Here is a 23,856-nt window from a genome sequence, read left to right on the forward strand (position 1 = left end):
CTGAAGATATGGCAGTGTACAGTGTAGTATAGGCAGATGAGTTAAATTTAAACTTGATTACTGCATTTCCAACAGCAGCCTAGACAGAACATTTTCAGTTTAATAACAGCTGTAAATTATACCCCAGCAAAGGGAAGAGGGGAAGCCCTTTCATTGTACTTTGTATTTCAACAGCTATTCTGTGACTGGAACCCAAACAATTTCATTTAAAATTTAACAAATTATCTTCCAGTACTACACTAGAGATTCATTTAACCGTAATGTTGATTAACCTGAAAAATAATGTTATGAATTCTCTGGTTCTACTTCATGAAAATTTGTTGTTTGTCTGATGTCTCACATCTGTGCAAAGAAAATAATGCTTCACCACTTGCTTCACTCACCATCTCGGTGAGGGATGGAATGTCCGTTTTTCTGTAGTAAGCAAAGATTCTTGAATTTCTGCACATTAACATAGTTTTTGTTAATTTTTTTCTCAAACTCAGCTCCTTGCAGTGCACATACAAACTTTATCTCTTCTTTTGTGCTTCTAAGCATGAGAATGCCCAACCATTGTCTTCTGTATGGTAATGAATCAACTGGCTGTATACTCCATTCCCATGACAGAAATCAGTGCACACATCACACTCAGACACACAAACACACACACTAAAAAAATAATAATCCAGAGGCCTTCCAATTTCCAAACTATAGCTAAATTTCTACACAGCCTTTATATTAAGTGAGTGGAAAAAGTTTACTACTGTTGACTCTTTTACATTAGAGGAAATTACTATGTATATTTGACATAACACTGATAATAGAAAAGCTTTCTTCTTCTTTCTTTTATTGAAAATCTTGTTTCTATTCTTTTGTTTGTGTGACAGTTTATAGAGCATAATTTGTATTTATCTTTAATCACTTTCAGAGGAAGAAGGTAAGCTACCTGATCTGTTTCAAGTTACTTGAATGTTAAAGAAAGTAAGGAACCATGAGCAGAATAATTTACTATACTCGTATTTACAAAAGCCCAGCCTCTTTTTAAAGGATTCATTTTACTACTTTTTCTCTGGGAATGTGTGTACATTATTAAAGAAAAATATTTACAATTGCTAAACGGAATCACAGAAACCTTTTGCAAATAACATCTAATAACACTTTCCAATGACATTCTGATATTCTTGTAATATTTTTTGTTCTCTTTTTAAAAATTTTGTATTCAATCTATATTTTTTATTCCTTTTATTATCTTGCAACATGTTTATTGTTACAAATAGTCTAAACAGCGATAAAATCAACTTGATTTATATACTAATACATGGTCTGTTTAAAAATGCCATGATGACTGCCTTGACTTATTTACTTATTTGTTATTCTTAAAAATAAATAAATATATTTTTTTTAAATACAACCCCAGCATCTTTAGCTGGGATTTGGGAGAGAATAATTATATTTTGCCACAGAGTAAGAGTAAAGTATAAATCTATGTTGTAATACAATCTTAATGATTAATCTTATAATCATTTTCCTGTACTGCTCAAACTACTTTGTTATTGTAGTTTATTCTGGGATACTAGTTCTCCACTAAGCTGTGTGGCTTGGCTGTAAGAGATGGAATTACCATGGTTTTGTATTATAGTAGGCATATGTGATAGAAGATAATGAATTCCTGATTTGCTTGGAAATTTCAGTGCTTGTATTTTCCTACCCGTTTTGGCATTAAAATATGTAAGGGACCTATTATGTCATTGCAAAACTGAGATTTTACAGGTGTGACTCTAGAATCATGATTCCAGAAGTGATCCTGGAGTTTTATTCCCTACTGTATAGTGCTCATTCTTATGTAGTCATCACAACGTCAGTTGCTCCAACTGTTTGTTCTACAGTCTTTCCAGAATCAGATAGAAATGCGTTAAACATAAATGATAAGAAAATATTTTTGAAAGGCTACGTAACTCAAACAGACATGATAGTATTACTTCAAATGGCGTAAAAAAAATAGTTCTAAAATTTATGATGAAGGCTTACTGAAAAGTACTTTTGTTATCCTTTTATATAAACATGCAAAGACCACCCACTTTTTATGATGTTCTGCAAAGCCATGGTACTGTTAAAGACAGTTCTCCACACATGAAACAATTTTAAATTTAATTTATATTGTTAATATATTAATACAAAGTATATATTTATTTATGTAGCTATAGTTCTATTGGTTTTATCTGCTGTTTAGAGATAGGAGGTCATTTAGACAGTAAGGCCTGATAACGTTGTCCCATTACCCCTGACCAAATTCAGCAGTACACTTTCTTCTCCCATACTCTCTGGTTCTTTTCTGCTTACCGTCACCAGCTGAAGTTTACTTTAAACTGACTAGAGTTGGCAACTGTTCCATGCTGCAGTATTATCAGTATTAAGCAGTATTCGGTTTACTGTTGATCTATAGTCTAATATTTCTCTCTTCGTGCAAAAGGTAAAGGTAATGGTTTGAAAGATGGGGGCAATATATAACTTGTCTCTTTCCACATATCTGCAACTATGAAATGAGACTTTGAACTGGTTTTGGCTACAATGGAGTTAACTTTCTTCATTTGGTGTTGTGCTTCGTATTTGAGGTTAAAACAGTGTAGATAATACACCAGTGCCTGTCTATTGCTGAGCAGTGCTTGTATAACATTAAAGCTTTCTCTCTCCACTCCATGCTCCACCAAAATCAGTATGTAGCAGGTGGGCAAGAATCTGGGAGGAGACATAGCTGAGACAGCTGACCCAAAGTGATTAAAGGGATATTCTATACCATATGATGTCATGCTCAGCAATAAAAAGCTCAGAGAAAGGAGTAGAAAGGGGGGGAGGGGGAGGTTTGTAGTTATGGCATTTGTTTTTGCAAGCAACTGTTACACTAAGGTCCTGAATGCCAGGAAAAGTCTGAACATCTGCCTGCTGATGGGAAGCACCAAATTAGTTCCTCTTTTTGCTTTGTTTGTGTGTGCAATGTTTGCTTTCCCTATCAAGCTGTCATTATCTTGATTCATGAGTCTTGCTTTCCTTCTATTTTGTGCCCATCCTGTCAGGGATGGGAATGAGCAAGAGGCAAAAATGGGTGTCTGGCTGCTGGATAAGGTGAACACAACACAGACTTCAAAACGACAAAGTGAAAGTGTATATATATATATATATATATATATTTCTTTATATATGTTTATGGATTAGTATTGAGTTCTGTTTATTAAACAGTTTTTGCAATGGGTTCCACTGATATAGCCTGAAGCAAAACATACAGCAAATTGAAATGCATAGAAATGAGAACTTTTTTTTTTTTCAGAAAAAAAAAATAATAAATTTACAAACATCTCTTCTCTGCACAAAAAAAAAAAAATCCAAGACCTGAAATCACACTTTTTTCACACTGTGGTTATGAGGCTTAGATCAACATCTTTTAAGCAGCTACAGCAGATTTCCATGTCTTTTGGAAATAGAAATCCAATGGAAGTTTACTATGGGGGATATCTTAAAATCTGAACTAGGAGATTAACAAATTAAACAAGTTATAAAAGATTCAAACTGTCAGACCACATACACTAACCATCAACAATACTCTGAGTGCATATATATATCTCAAAATATTTACGCATGTATACATGCATTTACTATACTACCAAAATGTCTCTATTGCATTTGTTCTTTTGGGTTAATAAAAAGAAAATTTGGAGGAGAGGTGAAACCTGTGTGGCATATCTGTCAAAATATTCATGACTAACAAAACTCTATACTTTTTAACAGCAGATGTTATTTTATGAACATGTTTTGATGTCAGCGTGATTATCCCTTTGCCATTCCTAGTTTGTAAGTACTCTCCTTGTTTAATTTGACAGCATTTATTCTCCTTCTCTAAATTTTTGAATGTGGATTTCTTCAGAAAAGCTAGCATTCTCTTTCCAAGTATACTTTTACTCCAGTAAGTAAATCATCATTGACCTTTTCTAGATTGCCTGCAGTGTCCCTTATTTGACATGATTAACACTATGCAATTTATTATCTTTTATTTCATTGTAACATTTAACTACTGCATAATAATTAAAGTGCAGATTATTCTGCAACTGTCATTTTTCTTCCATGCATTTACTCCTTGTGTATGTCTTTTTTCTTGTTTTTATATTTTCTTTGTGCTCATCATTATGTTTTAGAATTAAGAAGAAGTCATTAATGAAGGAAGCAAGAGAAATAAATACATAAATGTTTACATTTGATCTGAAGATCCATAAGACATTCCCTATGTATGAGTTGTTGAAAGTCTAGGACAGAAAATAACTTTAAAGTTTTCACAGTGTTTTAGTTTTGGATATCATACCTAAAGGTTGCACCATGATGAAAAGTACAAAATCGGACTGAATAGGTATTTTTTAAAAGAAAATGTCTCCTTAGTTAGATACACAGAGATCAGGATTAGAATTTTGAATTTAATCAAGATAAGGCAGACAAATTATAATGAATGAATGTAATAGCATGCATTAAAAAGAAAAGGCAGGCAAACATTTTTGAGCTTAGGTAAAAATATTTTTGAGCATTATTTGACAAAATGGCTCAGCACAACTTAAAGCAGTATGAGAGGAGTTCTGAAATGGCACCTACCTACTTATCCATTTGTATTATTGACAGAACATAGATTTGTAGTATGCAGAGTTGACAATTTCCAACCGGATGTTGAAGCACTGATCTACATGACAGGAATTGTGATCATTAGTTGCCATGCTTGAAAAGGATGTGGACAGATTCAATGTGGTTAGGTGCAATCAGTCCTGAAATTAATGCATAAATGGAAGAGACATTTTTTCATTATTGCCTACTTTGGGGGAAACAGTGGGTGCAGTACTGTCAGAGTTCAGACTGATAGATATTGATACAAATCATTTTTATATGATCTGCCTATTTATTAAAATTGCTTTTCTGCTCTCTATATGGAAGTCCATGACGCATTACATTCTGAACTTCCCAGTGCTCAGATTGCTGTTCTCACTGCAAGAAATAATGAAATGGATTCATTACTTTATTCTTAAAATATTCTGATTTATTTTAGGATATAATCTCTTCAGTGATTTCATATACCCTTTTGTTGTCCAGTTCATTTATTTTACTGTGGGAAGGAATACATTATACATATTCTGAAGAGATAAAATTCAAAAATATTTTAAGAACTTGTAAGTACACAAACAGAAAAAGGGAAAAAGACATGAGATGATGTAAAGCACAATGATGTTTTAGGATTTAGGTGAAACTCAAGATTGTTAATGTTATGACACTATGATTATGAGCAACTGTTTCTCTATAAAACAGAAGATATTTTTTTTTTAATGTAAAATTTTAGATATTTTTTCTAAATTATATTTTGGAAAACCAGGTTTTCTCACTTACACGGTATCCAGAAGTGTAAAGTTGAATCAAACAATAATCTATTGCAATCTCAAATTTTGAATGGAGGGGGATGGGGGAGGGTCTCCTTTAAGTATTTATGTATTTATGTTTCAAATTCAGCAGTCAAAACAGGGAAAACCTGAGTGCTGAAAGCAATGACTGTGAATTCTCTGTACAGAGGGATATTAAAAGGAAATCAACACTACTACAGTGATACAAACAAGCTTATTAATTAGATTAGATTTATTAGTCTAGGGCTGTAGTGTTACTTCTGGGGATTAGGCCAGTATCTCTTTAGAGAGCTATGTTTGTGGAGGAAAAGAAGAAAATATGTTCTTCATTGTTACTTTTTAAAACAAATCAAACAATTTTGAAGCAGAATATAGGATTAAAACACTAGAAGCAACAGCAGGAATATAAAACGCTGACAAGATATGCAATAATAAATGTATCATTAACATAAACCTATCATTAATGTAAGAGTATATATATATATATATATATATAATGAGAGTATATTTCTTAAGTATGTCCAGCTGGCTTTGGATGTTTATAAGAGCTCATAAGAACTTTGCCTTCACCTCCACAACACACTTTATTTTTCAGAGAGAGATGAGATTGTACTTTTATTTTTTTTCCCTATTTCTTTTTATGCTTTATTTCAAACCTACGACGTTTGGGTTATGGCTCCTTATCTCTCTCGTTTCTAATAAATTCTTCTTCAGTCATGTCATCTTACACCTGCAGGGTCTTCACTTTTTACCTTTTTTATTGTTTTCTCAAGGTATATTCAGTGACAGGTGAGATGTTCTCTGTACTAACTTCATGAAATACATACTTGACATATAAATAAATCCTCAAAATAACAATTGTGAGTGTTAGTGTTTTTTTCTGTAGTATGCTTTGAACTAATTAATTTTGATAATCTGCCATTTTCCTAGTGAAATTTGCTATTGGAATCCACAAGCTCTGTATTTTTAGCACAGCTTGAAGAAAAGAGACAGTTCAGATTCCTATAGACAATACAGATTTGTTGATGCAGTACAGTGCCTGGGGTTAATGAGAACCAATTCTCAGCTGTCAGGTGTAAGAATATACAAAGACAGACATACTGCTTCCAGATCCAAGACTAACATTTAACTCTAGCTTGATTATCTCTAATGATGTTTTACATTGTTTATGGACTAACGTTAAAGTTTGGAAAGCTTTGTACTAAAGAATACTCCTGGGACAGACAATGTTGGGCTATGTTGACCCAGCTAGCCTCTGTATGGGTAACAGTCATGGGGCAAGTACTTTTCATGATCCACTTGACCTCTGGTCGGGTTCCTAATTCCTACATATGTCAACAGTAGCTATAAATGTCATACTATCTCCTATTTCCTCTACTATACTGGGCAGCCTCAGATGTAAAGCTGAAGAAATATGGTGTCAGAGATGTCAGAAGCATCTACAATAAATGTAGATGCTTCACTTCACTTGTGTATTCACCCTCAGATTACCAACAAGTCTTTTAACTGCATGACCTGGAATGCCATTCACATTTAATGGGAATAATACAATCCAATGATGAAGGCAATTTAAGAATACTCCATTTCTTTAGCATATTTCTTTAGCTTATGGCTTATGACAGGAAAGCTTCTACTTGTTCGATAGTGTTAACTCATGAACTGAAGAACCAAAAAGCCATATGCTGGGCCAAGAATGAATTAAAACAATATAAGTAAAGTGAAAAAAAGAAAGTTAATAAGGAAACCAATCAAGGGAACATACGATTTCTCATAGTCTACTTGAAAGAATCATTGGTTCTGCCTTTGAACATTTTCCAAAGCTGAGTAGCAAGAGGTCATGTTTCTCCAACACCTAGTTTCGTAGAAGAGAAGGTTAATGTACACAGCTAGCCTAAGTGGCAATGAGATCTATTCCAAATGACATTACATTTGTCATCAAGATCAGCACTGAGAAAACTCAGTTGAAAATTATTTTGGTGTGATTTAAAACAATCATCTCATTAACATCTTTCGAGGGACAACATGGATGCTAACAGTGAACTTGTTCAGATTTTCTATTTCCAGGCTACTAGAACTTGCAGAATAATATTTCTCTTAAGATAGATCTTCTTCTCCCACATAGTAAGTATGAATATTCTGAAAAGCTATGTAAGACTCAACTAGGGCTAAAGGAGAAAGCTTTCACCAGAACTCTAGATATGGAAAATTAAATAAGAAATTTTATTTACATGTAAGAGGTTTGAAAAATCATGGAGAGGTATAGGGAGATTATGTCTAACAGCCATTGCATATGGAGAAGATGTTTGTTAAAATTACATGGAAAAAAAATGATAAACTGGAAATTAAAACAAAGTTATTAAAGCTAGGCATCTTTAGTGTCTTATTGTCTCCCTTAAATCTCTCACTGCTTTCTTTATCCTATTGACTACTCCTTATTGACTCTCTCCCTTCTTGCCCCTAATATTTTTAACAGGACTTCTCTAATTTCCCTTTCCATAGAACTATCTGCCTTGTTTTGTCTCTTCCATGGATACTTATTCCAGTACACTCCACTCTGGAAAATGTCATAGAATCATAAAAGTGGGGGGTGGACGGGGGGTGGGGGAGGGAAGGGGACAGGACATGACACCTGTTTAAAGGGACCTCCAGAAATCTTGTAGTTCAACAAGACAGTAAATTACTTAAGACTGTATTCAGACAAGTGTTGAATACCTCCAAGGATGGAGATTCCACAGTCTATATGGGAAACACGTTCATGTAGCTGACCAACTTCATAGACAAGAAAAAATTCCTTACTTCTACTGTAAACTTACCATGATACAAATTGTGTCTGTTTTCTATTGTCCTAATGCTTTGCACTCTAAAGAAGACTTTTTTGTCTCTGTCTTCTCCATACAATCCAACTAGGAGAAAAGCACCCTGGTCAATCTCTGGTAAACCTTATCCTCCCATGACTGAATAATGCCACTTATCTCAGCTTATCCTCTCCTGTCATGTACACCTAATTATTTGATTGCCTTACACTAGACATACTCTGGTATGTCAATATTTCTGTTACTGGAAAGTTCACCATGCTCCAGTTTCGTAAGTGTGAAAAATTAGGGGAAGTACTATTTGCCTTTACATGCTGTCAGCACTCTTGTTAATCCAGCCCAGGATGTTGGTCTTTTTTGTTGCACGGGCACATTGTTGATTCATGTTCAAATTCTTGTCACCAGGATTCCCAGTCTATTTTCTGCAAAGTTGTTTTTTATCTTTATTGAGATTAATCCTGCCCAGGTGCAGGATTTTGCAGGTTCATGTCAGCCCATTTCTCCAGGATGTCAAGGTCCTCCTGAATAGCAGCCCTACTCTCCAGCTGAGTGAATAATACAGAATTTGTACTAGGAAGTTTAAATGTAGAGAGAAGATTTTTCTACAGTCCATAATTTCCCTGTTAATATTACAAAGAGGTCTGATACTTTCTGTTCATTTCCACCACTTTCACCACCCTGAAAGTGGATCAATAAACAAAAATTTTTATATCTCTCCTGACTTAAGATGGGTGCTTTAAACATAGGATTTGTTTTGGCTAGTAGGCCAAAGACCTGCATGCTTCACCAGGGACTCTTTTGTTATCCCTGTGCATGAAGAAGCAGCCGTAAACGATGGTCCTTTTTTTGTCTTTCCACGTGATTGTTTCTGCCTCAGTATGGAGTCCCTTTAGGAGATCTTTAACTGCTCACAAGGCTTTAGTTCCTGTGCTTCATATTTTGGTGTAGAAGAGCTGCAAAATCTTGTCTCAATTTTACTGGAAAAAAAAAAAAAAAAAAGGTGGAGCATAAGAAAGTAGACATGCTAAAGTTATTTGAAATAAAAATGTTGGGGAAAAAATAGTTTAATAGTTGAGACAGCAGTTATTAGCAGCTCAAGGACTTAAGAAGAAAAATAGTAAACTGAAAGAAAGGATACAAAACATTGAAAACGCCCCCAAAGAACAGGATGCTGGTGATCAATGCATTCCTAGCAGCAATGGAGTTTAACCTTTCCCCACTTGAGAGATGACAACCTGGTCACAGGGATTCATTTGTTGTCTTATTGGGCTTTGTGACCAAGTTAAAACTTGTTCTAGAAGATATTAGTTCCAGGCACTTATTTTCCCTGTATTATCCAATAAAAATTTGTACTGTGCTTTTAAGTTTTGTTTGTCTTGCTGTGTCTGGTGCAAGATATCCAAGGAAAAGAAATCCAGAGAGGGAGGATTACAGAATTAGCATTACAAGGAGATTGTTGCAGACTGCCTAACTGTTCAGTCTGAAAATCTTGATGTGCTTTACAGAGGTAACATGAAAATATATGCTGCATGATTGCCTATTCCTACACCAAGAAATTCCCTTAGGCAAGTAGTTTCAACCTCCTTCTCAGCTTGATTTTGTTTTCTTTAACAAGAGCATATGACAGCTGGGAACCCCAGCCAATGCCTTGCTTGCTATATGTCAAGGACGGAATGCAGCTCTCACCTGTCTGGTGAATGAGATGGAAGATACAAGGTATAGGTGTAAAGCCATGTTCTGCAACTTTAAATGTTTTCATTCTGACTGAATGAAAAATAGAAAAACAAGAAACAATGGAAATGGCTGTCATTCACTACGATATCTTTGTTCTTGAGCAGAACATCTCCCAGCATAAGAAAGACATGAACCTGTTAGAAGAAGTACAGAGGAGGGCCACAAAAATGATCGGAGGGCTGGAGAACCTCTTTTATAAAGACAGGCTGAAGGATTTGGGGTTGTCCAGCCTGGAGAAGGGAAGGCTTCAGGGAGACATTATAGCAGTCTTCCAATATTAAAAGGGGCCTACAAAGATGGGGAGAATGGGGGATATCAGGGAGTGTAAGAAAGGGGTATTGGTTTTAAACTAAAAGAGGGTAGATTTAGATTAGATATTCAGAAGAAATTCCTTTCTATGAGGCTGGTGAGGCACTGGAACAGGATACCTGGAGAAGTTGTGGATGCCCCAACCCTGAAAGGATTTAAGGCCACATTGGATGGGGCTTTGAGCAAACAGGTCCAGCAGAAGGTGTCCCTGCCCATGGCAGAAGGGTAGGAATCAAGTAGTCTTTGAGATCCCTTCCAACCCAAGCCATTCTATGATTCTGTGATTCTATGATTCTTCATCATCCTTTCTTCTGTTGCAGATAGGAACAATCTTGTAATCTTCCTTATTCCTTTTCCATGGGGGGAAACAAGCTCAAGGAGAGAGTAGTCCTCTATGTCCAACAGTTTTCTCTACAAGCCAGGAATTTAACTGTTCTTCTGGTCCACTTCCTTTACAATTAAGAAATCAGAACTGCACAAAACTAATTTTAAGCACTGTATGGAAATATTTGAGACACATTATTCATATAAATTATTTTTTCTCTTGATTTATGCAACATATGTGCCTGAAGTGGATGATTTGTTTCATTGACATCACTGTAAAGAAGAAAAAAAAAAAAAGTTAAAATTAAGCATTAATAATTCATACTTTTCTTTAGACATTTGTATCAGTTAAATAAAATAGAAATGTAGCCACATAAAAATCCATATAGTTTTAAGCTGATTAGATCAATAAAGTATGATCTCATGAAGGATTTTATTATTATTCTTCCTTTCTATGCAAACTGCCTTCAGAAAAACAGTTTCTGTATTTACTTTGTATTGTATGCTGTAAAACTGTTAACTGGATTTAATGTAAGATCATTCAAAGCATTATGTTAGTTCAAACTAACTTCTTTGCTAAGATTTAGCATTATAGATAGTTATATCAGCCTCCATAGTGAAATACAAGGTTTCAACTTCTTTTTCAAAAACTACTGATTTCATTCAAAAGTGTTTCTAGAACTTACAGTTACAGAGATGACTCCGGAGAAAATCATGCCACAATATTCATTTGCTTCTATAAAGACCTTGAAAATGTAGTCATGAAGAATGTGAGATGCCATGTCCCATTCATGATCTTACAGCCCATTACTTGAAGAAACTGTTACATGTATACAAACACTGCTATCCTTTCCAGTGATGACGAAACATGTCTTTTAACAGGGGTTGGCAGAAAAGCAAGACAAAGGCAACAAAGAAGTCTGAAAGGCTAAGAGGACAGAAAAGGGAACATAAAAAACATGTTCTGAACATCACTTTTATTAACATTGGTTTCTTATTTTGTCATCCTGCTAGGAAGAGTTTCATCTTTAGGGAGAACTTTCTCAAACTTCAATATAAAGTTGAAGTTGTTTGGCACGGCTGAACAAGGACCTGCTGGTAGAACTTAGGCAAAAGAAGGAAATGTACAAACAGGGGAAATAGGGTCATGTGCCCTGGGAAAAGTACAGGAATGCTGTCTGGATGTGCTGGGATGGGATCAGGAAAGCCAAGGCACTGGCAGAACTAAACTTGGCAAGGGATGCAAAGAATAACAAGAAGGGGATCTATAGGTACATTAGCCACAAAAGAATGACTAAGATAGTCAGCGTAGGGCATAGTGTCCCAGAAAAATGACCAGATGGAGAACTGGTAACAACAGATGTGGAGAAGGCAGAGGTACGTAACAACTTGTTTGCCTCGGTCTTCAGTGGTGGTCAAGCTTCCCACATCTCTCAAGTCCCTGAATCCCTAGGCAGGGCTGGGGGAGCAGAGTCCCTCCCACTGTAAGAGAAGAGCAAGTTCAGGACCTCCTGATGCAACTTAACAACTACCAGACTATGGGCCCTGATGTCATGCATCTCAGGGTCTTGAGGGAATTGGCTGATGTAATTGCTAAGCCACTCTCCATCATATTTGAAAAATCATGGCTGTCAGGTGACAGGAAAAAGGGTTTTTCACATTTTTAAAAAGGATTGAAAGGAGGCTCAATGAAATTGGCTCAATGGCTGCTCCCAGAGAGTGGTGGTCAATGATTCTATGTCCAGGTGGAGGCCAGTGATGAGTGGCGTCCCTCAGGGGTCTGTCTTGGGACCAGTCCTTTCCAATATCTTCATCAATGACATAGACGATGGGCTTTCCTCAGCAAGTTTGCAGATGACACCAAGCTGAGTGGTGCGGCTGATACCAAAGAAGGAAGAGATGTCATTCAAAGGGACCTGGACAGGCTGGAGAAGTGAGCACATGTGAACGTCATGAAGTTCAAAAAAGTCAAAGTGCAAGGTGCTGCACCTGGGTTGGTGCAATCCCAGGCAGGAGTACAGACTGGGAGAGGAACTCATTGAGAGCAGCCCTGGGGAGAGAGACGTGGGGGTTCTGGTAGACAAAAGGCTTGACATGGGCCAGCAGCACATGCATGCAGCCCAGAAGGCCAGTTGCGTCCTCTGCTGCATCAAAAGAGGTTTGACCAGCAGGTTGAAGGAGTTGATTGTCCCTCTCTACTCTGCCCTCTGGATGCCCCACCTGGAGTACTCCATCCATGTTTGGGGCCTCCAGCACAAGAAAGATATGGACCTGTTAGAGTGAGTCCAGAGGAGGGCTACAAAGATGACCAGAGGGCTGGAACACCTCTCCTATGAGGAAAGGCTGAGAGAGATGGGGATGTTGAGCCTGGAGAAGAGAAGGCTTCAGGGAGACCTTATTGCAGCTTTTCAGTACTTAAAGGAGTCTTATAAAAAGGATGTGGAAGGACTATTTACTTGGGTACATAATGATAGGACAAGGGGGAAGGGACTTAAACTAAAAGAGGATAGATTTATACTAGACATTAGGAGGAAATTCTTCACTGTAAGGGTAGTGTGGCACTGGAACAGGTTGCCAAGAGAAGTTGTGGATGCACCCCTATCCCTGGAGGTGTTCAAGAACAGGCTGGATGGCCCTTGGCCAACCTGATCTAGTGGGTGGCATCCCTGTCTGTGGAAGGGAGGTTGGAATTAGGTGATCTTTAAGGTCTCTTCCAACGCAAGTCATTCTATGATTCTATCATAAAGTTAACAAGACACACCTTTTGATGTCAGTTTAACAAAACTCTCATGTCAGTGTCTGTTAATAATCTATATAAAACCAGAATGAATAATTAAAGTTTGTGTTTATTAAAATTAATCATTATCCTTATTTTCAAAATCTGCATCAAGACATTGCTCCTCAAAAGAAGAGCAACTAGTATATATTTAGATGGAATCTGGCATGGAGAAACAGACTTTTCTTGTAAAGGAAATTAATATAGGGACTTGTAACTTTGGGGCATAACTAAATTGTTGGTGGGGAATTCATCAGTGTATCCTAGTCCTTAATGTACAAAGAGGACAGAGGCTCTCTCTTCTCAAGCAGCCACATGAAGAAGAAAAAGGAAAATGGGTGAATGTTGCACTGGGAGAGGTTTGTCTTGATATAACATATATATATATATATATATAATTTTCTTTTTTTTTTCTTCTTTTTTTTAACAGTCAGAACAATTGATCATTGGAACAACTTCCCCAGGGATGTGGCAGAATCCCAGCCACTGGAGGTTTACAAGATGTGATTAGACGGGGTGCTAGAGGCTGGACAGCATGCTAAATATTCTAATCTTGTCTCCCTTTTCCAAAGAAAGGTTGGTCCTGATGATCTTTTGAGCTCCCTTCCAAATATGCTTGTTGTATGATTTTATAACTCGATAATTCTACATACTTCTGATTAAAGCAAAATATAATCAGACAATTTTAACGTATAGTACCATATCTATATAATGATGTAGATTTTTACAACTGAGAAACAGAAACTGTGCATATTGAAAATGCTTTTGCAATAGTATTACATACATTCTTGTTCTGATACTATAAAAGAAAGAATAAAAATTGTGTATGTGTAAGTCTCATACTCTTCCAACTATATCAATAGTGAGGAAAGTGAGGAACGACAAGGAAAACATACGTTCTGCTTTAAAAAAAAAAAAAAAAAAAAGTAATCTGATTTTAAATCAAAACTGTCCTGGAATTGTAACCATTGTAGAATTGAAGTCACAACCAATTTTCACATAGTTAATAAAAGCTGCTCACAAATTGAAATTGGGGATACAATAAAAATAATAATAATAAAAAAAAGATTTCTGATGCAGCTTTAGTTGGAAGGTAGATTTATTTATTAATGGTATCTCTTGTAGCTACTTTTTCCTCTCCTGAAGTGTGGAGAGTGCAATTTCAGTGACTCTGCTGTAATTCTTCTATAACTCTTCCACAGATGCTTTAATGTCAATCAATCTTGTTTCTCTGTAGTAACTGACTGTCCCCCTAGCACCGCAATTCTATTCACTCAATTCATATTGAATTCTATTGCTGTATTAAAGGGACAGTTGGCTAGCATGGGGAGGACAGGGTTGATTGACTAGGATTCTGTGCAAGAATTACAGTAGAATTACAGCATAGATGCAGAAATTGCAGCCTGCTGCTCCATGGAGGAGTTTGAATGGAAATGGTTCTGGGAGAAAGGAATTGCACCTATCAAAGATGTTGTTAATAGTAGAAAAGTCTTCCTAAAACTAATCCTCATCAAAAAACAATTTGGGAAAGAAATTATGAAACTTAAACATTTTAAAGTACAGTGTTACTGAAAAAAAAAAAAAGTAAAACAAATCATTAAATATGCAACCTTCTTTTAAATTACTGTTTGAAAAACTGTTTGTCTAATGATTGTACTAATGTTATACTGTTCTGATAGCAGTACTACTCTATGGTTTTTATCATCTAAATATCAAGGATATATTAAAAGCCAGATAGCAGGTTTTGTGAGGAGAAATGGTTTAAGTGTGTTCTTTAAAACTTTGGCATTTCCATCCTGATTCTTCATGTCAGCAGCAATTTAAAATACAGAGTTTCCTTAAACTGGTATTGCCACATTTATGTACAAAATAAGTAGATATTTTAGGGGAATTTCAGGTATGTTATCCATAGGCCACAATCACTTACTTTAAAACTAGACAGTTCTTGAATTTTCTTTTCCCAAATGGCTTTTGGAAGTGATTTAACAGATTATAAACGCTTCTGAGTTAATATGTTTGTGTCATCATAGTTACATTTTAAGATATTAAGATCATTACCAAATACAGGGGTACTGTATAATCACTCAGAAGCCTCACTAACTACCATTTTACTCTAATTTGCCATGTGATTAAATTCACAAAGATATTGCCTATGCTATGAGAGATACATTTGGTAAAAGATGTATATTATCCATCAATATCAATATCTTCAAATTACAGTATATCATAGCTTTCAGCTGCCTCCATTTCATTTTGTGATACAGTAGGAATCATACATTATATTATATAAAACATGTATTAATTGTTCCATCAGAAACCTCCAATCTAAAATACTTGTTTCTTCAATTTGTAGCTTATTACTGTTATTTACACTTATTTATCTATTTATTTATTAACCTATTTGGTCCCAGTTGTATTGTTTTTGTAACTTTTTTTTTAATTTCAGACAGTTTTGCTCTCTGACATAAATAAAATGTATTGTACATTCTGATCAATAGACAATAACATTTAGCAGGATTTACTCTTGTTACAAAATATATTCCTCAGAGCAGACTATATAAACACTTTTTACAGAAAAAGTAGCACAGACTTTGATTAATTCTGCCCCAAACTAATAATCCTGATAGCCATTCTCTAATATCTTGGCTTATACTTTTTAATTTGGATATGGATAATGTTAATCATATCAGCCTTTGGAATGCCTAGAAACCTTTGATTTCCCTGACTGTAGTTACTGTATGCGCAATGACTGCCACATAGCTATGATTGGATAATTGTTTGGACATGGTCTTGGGCAAGTTGCTCTAGTTGACCCTGCCTGAGCAGGGGCATTGGACTAGATGACCACCAGATGACCTGAACCATTCTGTGATTCTGTGATTCTGTCATGCTCTGCTTCTGATGAGGAACAAAAATTTCAAAATTCAGAAATACGTATGGTTTTAACACGAAGACATGAAGACAGAGAGGATCTAGCATTTGTTTGTTCTGGTGTTTATTTAGCCTCATTGCCAAATTACTAACTCCTCCTCTCTGAAACACCATTGGCATTACTTCATCCTATACATACCATTTGTGCTTGGTTATTTGAACAAGATAGTTCAGTGTGGTGGTATCTCCCAGCTGGGTAGCTGAGCTACGCTACAACTGCTCACTCACTCCCATTCCTCAGAGGGAAAGGGAGAGAAAATACGATGAAAAGGACTGGGAGATCACTCAACAATTATCATCACAGGAAAAACAGACTCAGCATAGTTAGATCAATAAAATTTATTACCTATACTAACAGGCTAGAGGAGTTAGAAACAAACAAACAAACAAACAACAACAACAACAACAACAAAACTAAAAACACCATCCTCCCATCCACCCTCTTCCACCTCCTCCCCCAAATCATTCATCGTATGTGGGCTTCCCACAGGCAGCAGCTATTCAAGAACTGCTCCCACATGGCTCCGTACCATGGGGTCCATCCCCCAGGAGCAAAATGCTCCAGCATGGGTCCCCCACGGGCGGCAGCTCCCCCCAGACGCCCTGCTCCTGCATGGGCTCCTCTCCATGGGCTGCAGCTCCGGCCTGGGGCCTGCTCCTGCGGGGGCACTCCATGGGCTGCAGCCTCCTCCAGGCCACATCCACCTGCTCCACCAGGAGCTCCTCCACAGGCTGTAGCATGGAGATCTGCTCCATGTGGGACCCACGGGCTGCAGGGAGACAGCCTGCTCCACCAGGGGCCTCTCCATGGGCTGCAGGGGAACAGCCTACTCCACCAGGGGCCTCTCCATGGGCCGCAAGGAAACTTCTGCTCCAGTGCCTGGAGCACTTCTTGCCCTCCTTCTGCACTGACCTTGGGGCCTGCAATGCTGGTTTTCACTCCTTGCTCTCCCAGCTGCTGTTGCACAGCAGTTTTTTCCTTTTCTTAAATCTGTTCTCACAGAGGCACAAGCAACTTTGCTTATTGGCTTATCTCTGAGCAGTGGCGGGTCCCTTTGGAGCCAGCTGAAACTGGCTCTTATCTAACATGGGGCAGCTTCTGGATTCTTCTCACAGAGGCCACCCCTGCAGCCCCCCGTTACCAAAACCTTGCCATGTAAACCCAATACACTCACCAGATGACACTACATCACATGCTATTTGCCTACTCTGTGCTCAGCATTATATTACACTCTGCAATGTGTCATGACCTGACGGAAATAGTGCCTATCCAAATGGTGAGCTAAACTGTTTCCATGCCTACATTTTAGACTCACTTCAGGCAGACTAAAAGACTCACATCAGCTCATTTGATGTGTTAAGTCAGTGGCATGTGGCTGCAGAATGGAAGAACCAGAAAAGGATCTACAAATGATGGCTGTTCTATATATTCTTCCCCCTCTTCCTTCTCTACACTACTTGTCTTACCTCCCCAAACCTTATCTACTTCTTCATGCCTCTTCACTGGAATCTCTGTTGTCCTGGTATAGCTGTGGACTTAATGGAAAGCTAGGCTGCCTAATGGGAAGGACCCAAACGTAGAGAGAACCTTTTATTTGATTATTATTGTTATTATTTTAACCAGATGAGTTTTCCCATCTAGGCCATCACACATCCACAGAAGTAGTTGGATTTTAGAGAGTGTAATGCAGAGGCAGAATCAGCAGGGTAAATTCAGCTAAAGCTAACACTTCTCTTTGCATTTGCTTTCCACCAACCTACTGCTAACGTGTTTGGCTGAGACAGAGAAGTGCATCATTCTTGGAAAAACATGAGGTCTTTTTTTTTTTTTTTTTTTTTTCCCTGGGAAATGAAATTTTTAGCAAAATTGGCTTCTACCTTATTGAATACGTTTCTTAATGGAGTCATCAATAAAATTATATATTTTCTTTCTTAATGAAAGTCTAGTACATCTCAGATAAAATGTTGGCAGAGATATCCATTGTTTCTTATTAAGTTTCTAACTTGTTCATTTCTGAGTATGTGGTTTCTCCAAACTGTTTAGTATCTTATAAAGTATCTGAAAGGTTCTTGTATAAACATTAAGTAACAAGGATATAGGAGTAAGAGTGGTGCTAAGAATTATTCTCTCCTGGAAAAATCTCATAGAAGGGTCACAATTATCATCAATCTGTTTAAGATATCTTTAGAAGAAGAGAACAAAGCCAGAGGAAAGCACTTATCTTTATCAAATATTATAATCAAACATAGTATCTGCTCTGTCAATGAAATTATGTTTGTTTTATAGATATCGATTAACATTACTGATAGTTTATTATTTGCTTCTCTATTGACTGATTCCTGAACTGCCTTTTTTTTTTTCTTCTTTTTATCTGTCCCCTTTTATCCAGGACAATTCTCAGACTACATTTATAATTTTGCAGAAGACAAAAGGCCTCAGGTTGCTAAAGTTAATTTCCCTGGCTTGCTTTTCCATAAGGCTGCTGCCTTGCCTTGAAGATGCAAGGTGATCATTTGCTATTAGTCAATAATTATTTTATTTTTCTCATACAAAGACTATTCCTGTTCACTTATTTCCAGAATTTAGAAATACTTGTTGAACAGGTTTCATCACCTCTGTCTACTAATAAACCTAATGCCACTAGTAACATTTTGTTCCATGCTAGTTTTAGTTGTTTGTTTTGTTTTGTTTTGTTTTCTTGTTTGTTTTTTTGTTTGTTTTGTTTGTTTTTTCCTTCCTAGAAGCTAGACCTTATTTTCCTTACTTTTCTGACCCATGATTTTAGTGTCCTGTTTTTAGTATCCTGTATTAGTTCTGTTTTTTACTATTTGATTAATATTTTTTCCAATTCATTTGTAATTTCTGCCTGCACTTTGATACAAATGAACTTCCATCAAATTTGTCCTGTTTCTTTAGAGGCAGTGTTTTCTTATCTGTGGTCCTTCCTTGAACTGGATAGCAGTTCTTTTCTCTTGGAGATATTTCAAAGCACAGGTGTAATAAATCCTTTTGTTGTTGTTGTTGTTGTTTTATTTATTTATTTTTGTTTTTATTTGACTTCTCAGGGGAGTTATGTTCGTTATTATTCTCTTATTTGAACACTTCAACATGTAACGAAGGTCACTCAGAAGCCTAATGAGAAAGCATATGGCATTATGCTTTCAGTATGCATTCTCATCTTTATTGGAAGGATTTATTTGTATGCAAGTTACACTGCCTTTCCAATTTGAGCGTAGGTAAAGCTGTGTGAGATCTCTGGTGTGGATGCAAGTATACCAGCTGAGTCAAATCTGAGCTGTACAATGTAATGCTGCCCTTTATCACAATTAAAGTGGGAATGTGTTTTAGGTTGTCAGTTCCATGGATTGAAATCTTTATTTTTTCAATGTCTAGAGTTGGATCTGTATCATATTTTAGGATATATAGTCCAAGATATATAGACCAAAGCAAATAATTTATAGGTTTTTACAGTATTTGACTCTTTCTTTACTATCTGAAAATAGCAGCAACAACAACAAAACACAAACCAGAGTAATCATACATGTAGTGTGATGTTGCAATAATTTCCACAAAAGAATGTGAATATGCTGTACAAGCATATGGCAGAATTTGGATTATTTATTAAATAATGACCCTGTGCATTCCTCACTGATACCTGCACAAAGCCTGTTTGTGTACCTGACCAGTCTAGAAAAGATTAATGGCTTCAGCTCACATGAGATGCAGGCTGGTATATGGACAGGAGCTATCTGGTTAATACTCATTCTAAAGAAAAATAAAGAAAGCATTGGAGTTTGGAGGAAGATATTGAGGCAGAAAATAAAACTAACTCCTCTGAGAGTATTAGATGTTTGTGCTTAGAATGCCAAGCTGTCTTAGTTTTGGAAATTACCAATATTAGTAGATCATTTAATGACAGTGTTCACAAGTGCTTTCTTCTCAACAGTCTGCTTAGGAACTTTCAACCTTTTCTTCCAGATATGGATATTTATAACTATTAATGCCACTATCTTCTCTTAATTGGACTACTGAGAGGACTGTCTGTAAAAATATTCTACAAACAAAATATTTTGAGTCTATTCAGGACAATCTGGAGTTGGATGTGCTGCTTTGTAGCATCTGTAACAGGATAAAATATTATGTGCCTATCTCACTCATTTCTAATTTGTTGGCTTTCTTTCCCTCTCTTCAGAATTTACCACTTTGACACTCTTTTATGTGGCATTCTAATCACATTCTGTCAAAAAGAATGAGGTTAGGCAAACTCATTATTTTTAAACATATAAGATTATTTGTATTGTCTAGACAGAAACTTTTAGAAGGTTCTTGATACACGCACATCTGCCAGCAAAGCAGGGGAGGTCAAATTAGGAAGTACTGAGCCTCTGTGTGTGACCTGGGAAAGACAATCTGTTTGCAGAGGCCTACCACAGCCACAGAAGTTTGCCTGAGCAAGCTGATACGGGCTATAGCAAACTTCATTACTTTGGGTTCTGCACTGGCTATGTCTTCTTTTCCACAAGATGTTTATGTGATTTTTGACTTGAAAAGATTAATTGATCTACATCTTTCCTTACCTGAAAGCTTTCCTCAGTTTTTCACAAATGAAAAGCCCTCCCCCTCCCCCCTTTTTTTTAAAGAATCTAGATGTACAGAGGTGATGTACAGTGCTTTATGTTGATTTCTTTGTTAATGTGTCATCAAAAAGCATTTTCTGATATGCAGCTTGAACTGTTTCATTTTTACTTTAATCTTATTATTGCTGTTTAAATCCCTGTTTATCACCCTGAGTGATTCTTCTCCTGGTTTGGATGTACACTTCCAAGATACAGACTATCATATCCCCCTAATTCACCAAAGAGTTAGCCATGGTATACTATACATATATCATCATTTAAAATATGTATTCCTCTACCTGTCCTACTGTTTTGTGATAGTTTGTGTTGTCTGAAACTTCTTTAGTTTGTGGGTAGGGTTTTGGTAATTAGAAACCTTCAGTACAGTATGCATTTCAGCTCTGCTTCTTCTTGAACCAAACCTAATTTAAAGGAAATTAAATATCTGCTTTTATACTGTATGCAAAGAGAAGGACTATGAGGCTTTCCTATGATGTGTCTCTTCTGAAAAACAAACAAGAACAACAGAACTATCTCTGTCTTTATCATTTGTACAAGTAATATTCCATTCTATGGAACTAAACTTGTCTAATTCACTGTTTGCTGTGATCAACCCAATAATTGTTAATTATTAGTTATTATTTTATGTCTCTATTATCATAGCACATGGAAACCCAACTCAGGAACTAAGACCTGTTCATGCCAGGCACTAATTGAACACAAGAAGGTGGTCTTTTTCCCAAGGATCCCACAGGTCTAAATAAGCCTAAACAACAGATAACCAACAGGAAAGGAACAAAGAACAACAGATGACCAGCAGGAAAGGAGAAAGAACGAGACAGCAATTGGAAGGAAAAAGGACACAGAGTGATCAGGGTGATGGGTAGCAGTTTCAGATATGGAGAGTCCTGGGGCTCCGTTAATATAGAAGCTTTCTTTCTCTCAGTAAGCATATGTTTTGAGTAATCAAATGCTTCCCTTAAAATAACCTTCCTGTTTCAGTTCCTATATTTTTGATCTTTCCAGATGCTATTATCTTTCTGCCATAACAGAGCTTTGCTTTGTTACCTTTCTCTACCTTCTTTGATTTGTATTTGAACTTCTGTCTTTATTCTTCAAACTTTGCACACAACAGTATTGCATATCAATAATATTTTACACATCTACAGAAATTTCAGAAAACATCTTATTCAAATGTGATTTTATAAACAGGAGGTATATTATAGCATCTATACTGTAAGTGAATGTAAATAAAGGTTGTTTTTCTTTTTTTTTTTAATTTTTAGTGTTGAAAAATACAAAACGGGTAATTGTCGATGACAAAGGATGTATGCATCTAGCTATGATTTCCAGAAACCTTTTCTTTCAAAAAGGAAGTTACACAGTGCTGCATCCCAACACCACCGCCAGAACGAACCTCATTTTAGGGATTCCATGTTATAAATTGTTGCTCTTCTACTAAAGAAAACAGAAATGAACCAACAACACACTCACATACAAACCAATAAGCTGTTACTCTGAAGTCCTGGGCCTCCAAAATAATCTCTAAATATTTAGACTCCTAAACACTTGAAAAAAATAAATAAATAAATTACATTTGTCTTGGCTGTTTACAAGACAAACCATTTTCAGCTTTACAAAATTTTATATAAACGCCAAGTCTAGATTTTATCACCTACAAGATCTCTATCATCAGGAGAGCCCTATCATTTAATATTAATCTGCCTCCAATGGTGAGTAGCCTCAGGAATCTGTTCAGGACTGATGCTCAGCCAGAATTCTAAACAGAGGAGTAAGATCTGGGGCAGTTATTACTCCAGAATTACTGTGAATATTTTGGTACCATTGGAATAGGTGGGATAGTGACATTTTTAATGGTGGAGAGTTAAATGAAAGGGTTAACTAATAACCCTTTTATTTAAAAAATCTGATTATTGTGAAAGACACGAGAACGAGGTCTGAAATGATCAGGTTTGCTACTGGTGAGAAAAACATGACATTTTTATTTTTGGAAAACTGACATCAGTAAATACATCGAGAAAAATATTTATACATTAGTCAGTAGAACTCTGTGATTTTCCTATTACTTCATTAATTTGCAAATGATGCTCCTGCTATGTTTCCTCTAAGAGGAGTGAAATGGTGGGTTTTGTAATATTTAAGATGTTGCTGTAGGGATTACATAATAAACTGCACATAAACATAAATAAACTGCATTACATTTTTATAATATAAAGCAAATTTTATACCTTTTTTTTTGTTGTTCTTCTTACTTATTCAACTTGTACACCTTGGTGGGGCTGTTGGCTGTGTATGTGCTCTGACACAGTAGAATTTTAGTCTGTTGGATTTTGCACAGTGAAAGCACACATATTTTCATTTTAAGATTTTGCATGTCCTTTTTTTTTTTTTTTTTTTTTGGTCCCCAAACAGCTTTTAGTATTCCTGTAAATTTAGATTATAGCAATTCTGATCTTTTCTATAAGTACAATATTTTATTAATCTCACTATAACATAAGATGTTTGCTTCAGTGAAAACTAGATCAAAGCAATATATTTCTATTAACTAGACATTTCCAATAAAGGTAAGTCATCATCTGCTCCTAGGAGAATTTCTGAGCATAATTTAGAAAGAAAATTTTGAAATGTTGCTCTGTTTGAACTGGAATAAAAATGCATCTTGTGTAAACACAATAGGAATTTTCTCTTGTGTTTCTCAGACTTGCAGTATGGGTTTTGTAGAGTGATAAGTAGAGCTCTCTGCATGGTGTTATAATTGAAACATTGTTGCATGTTACAAGATTCAGTTTTTGATCTCTTCTTCATAATAGTGACTCTTTAATCTTTTTTCTCTCTGTTGCCTCATTTTGCCTTCTCGGTGTATTACGCATGTTGAATACCATTATTGCTTTTGGTTATTAACTAGGGATGGATTTGGAAAAAGTAATTTTGT

At 36.2% G+C, this 23,856-nt stretch overlaps 1 long non-coding RNA gene across 2 annotated transcripts in view; it reads left to right on the plus strand.

The window, feature by feature from the left end:
- Positions 1-23,364, plus strand: part of LOC308190359 — a 33,572-nt gene extending 10,208 nt beyond the window's left edge. The window contains exons 2-3 of one of the 2 annotated variants that reach the window (XR_013947126.1): positions 13,786-13,931; positions 21,567-23,364. This is a non-coding gene — a long non-coding RNA (uncharacterized lncRNA). Of the gene's footprint in view, positions 1-13,586; positions 13,932-21,566 lie in introns of those variants that run through there. The other variant, XR_013947127.1, reaches the window with a different exon arrangement.
- The last annotated feature ends 492 nt before the right edge of the window (positions 23,365-23,856 follow it).

Source organism: Anser brachyrhynchus, assembly GCF_964034855.1.
Source record: "Anser brachyrhynchus genome assembly, chromosome: 2".
Taxonomy (NCBI): Eukaryota; Metazoa; Chordata; class Aves; order Anseriformes; family Anatidae; genus Anser; species Anser brachyrhynchus.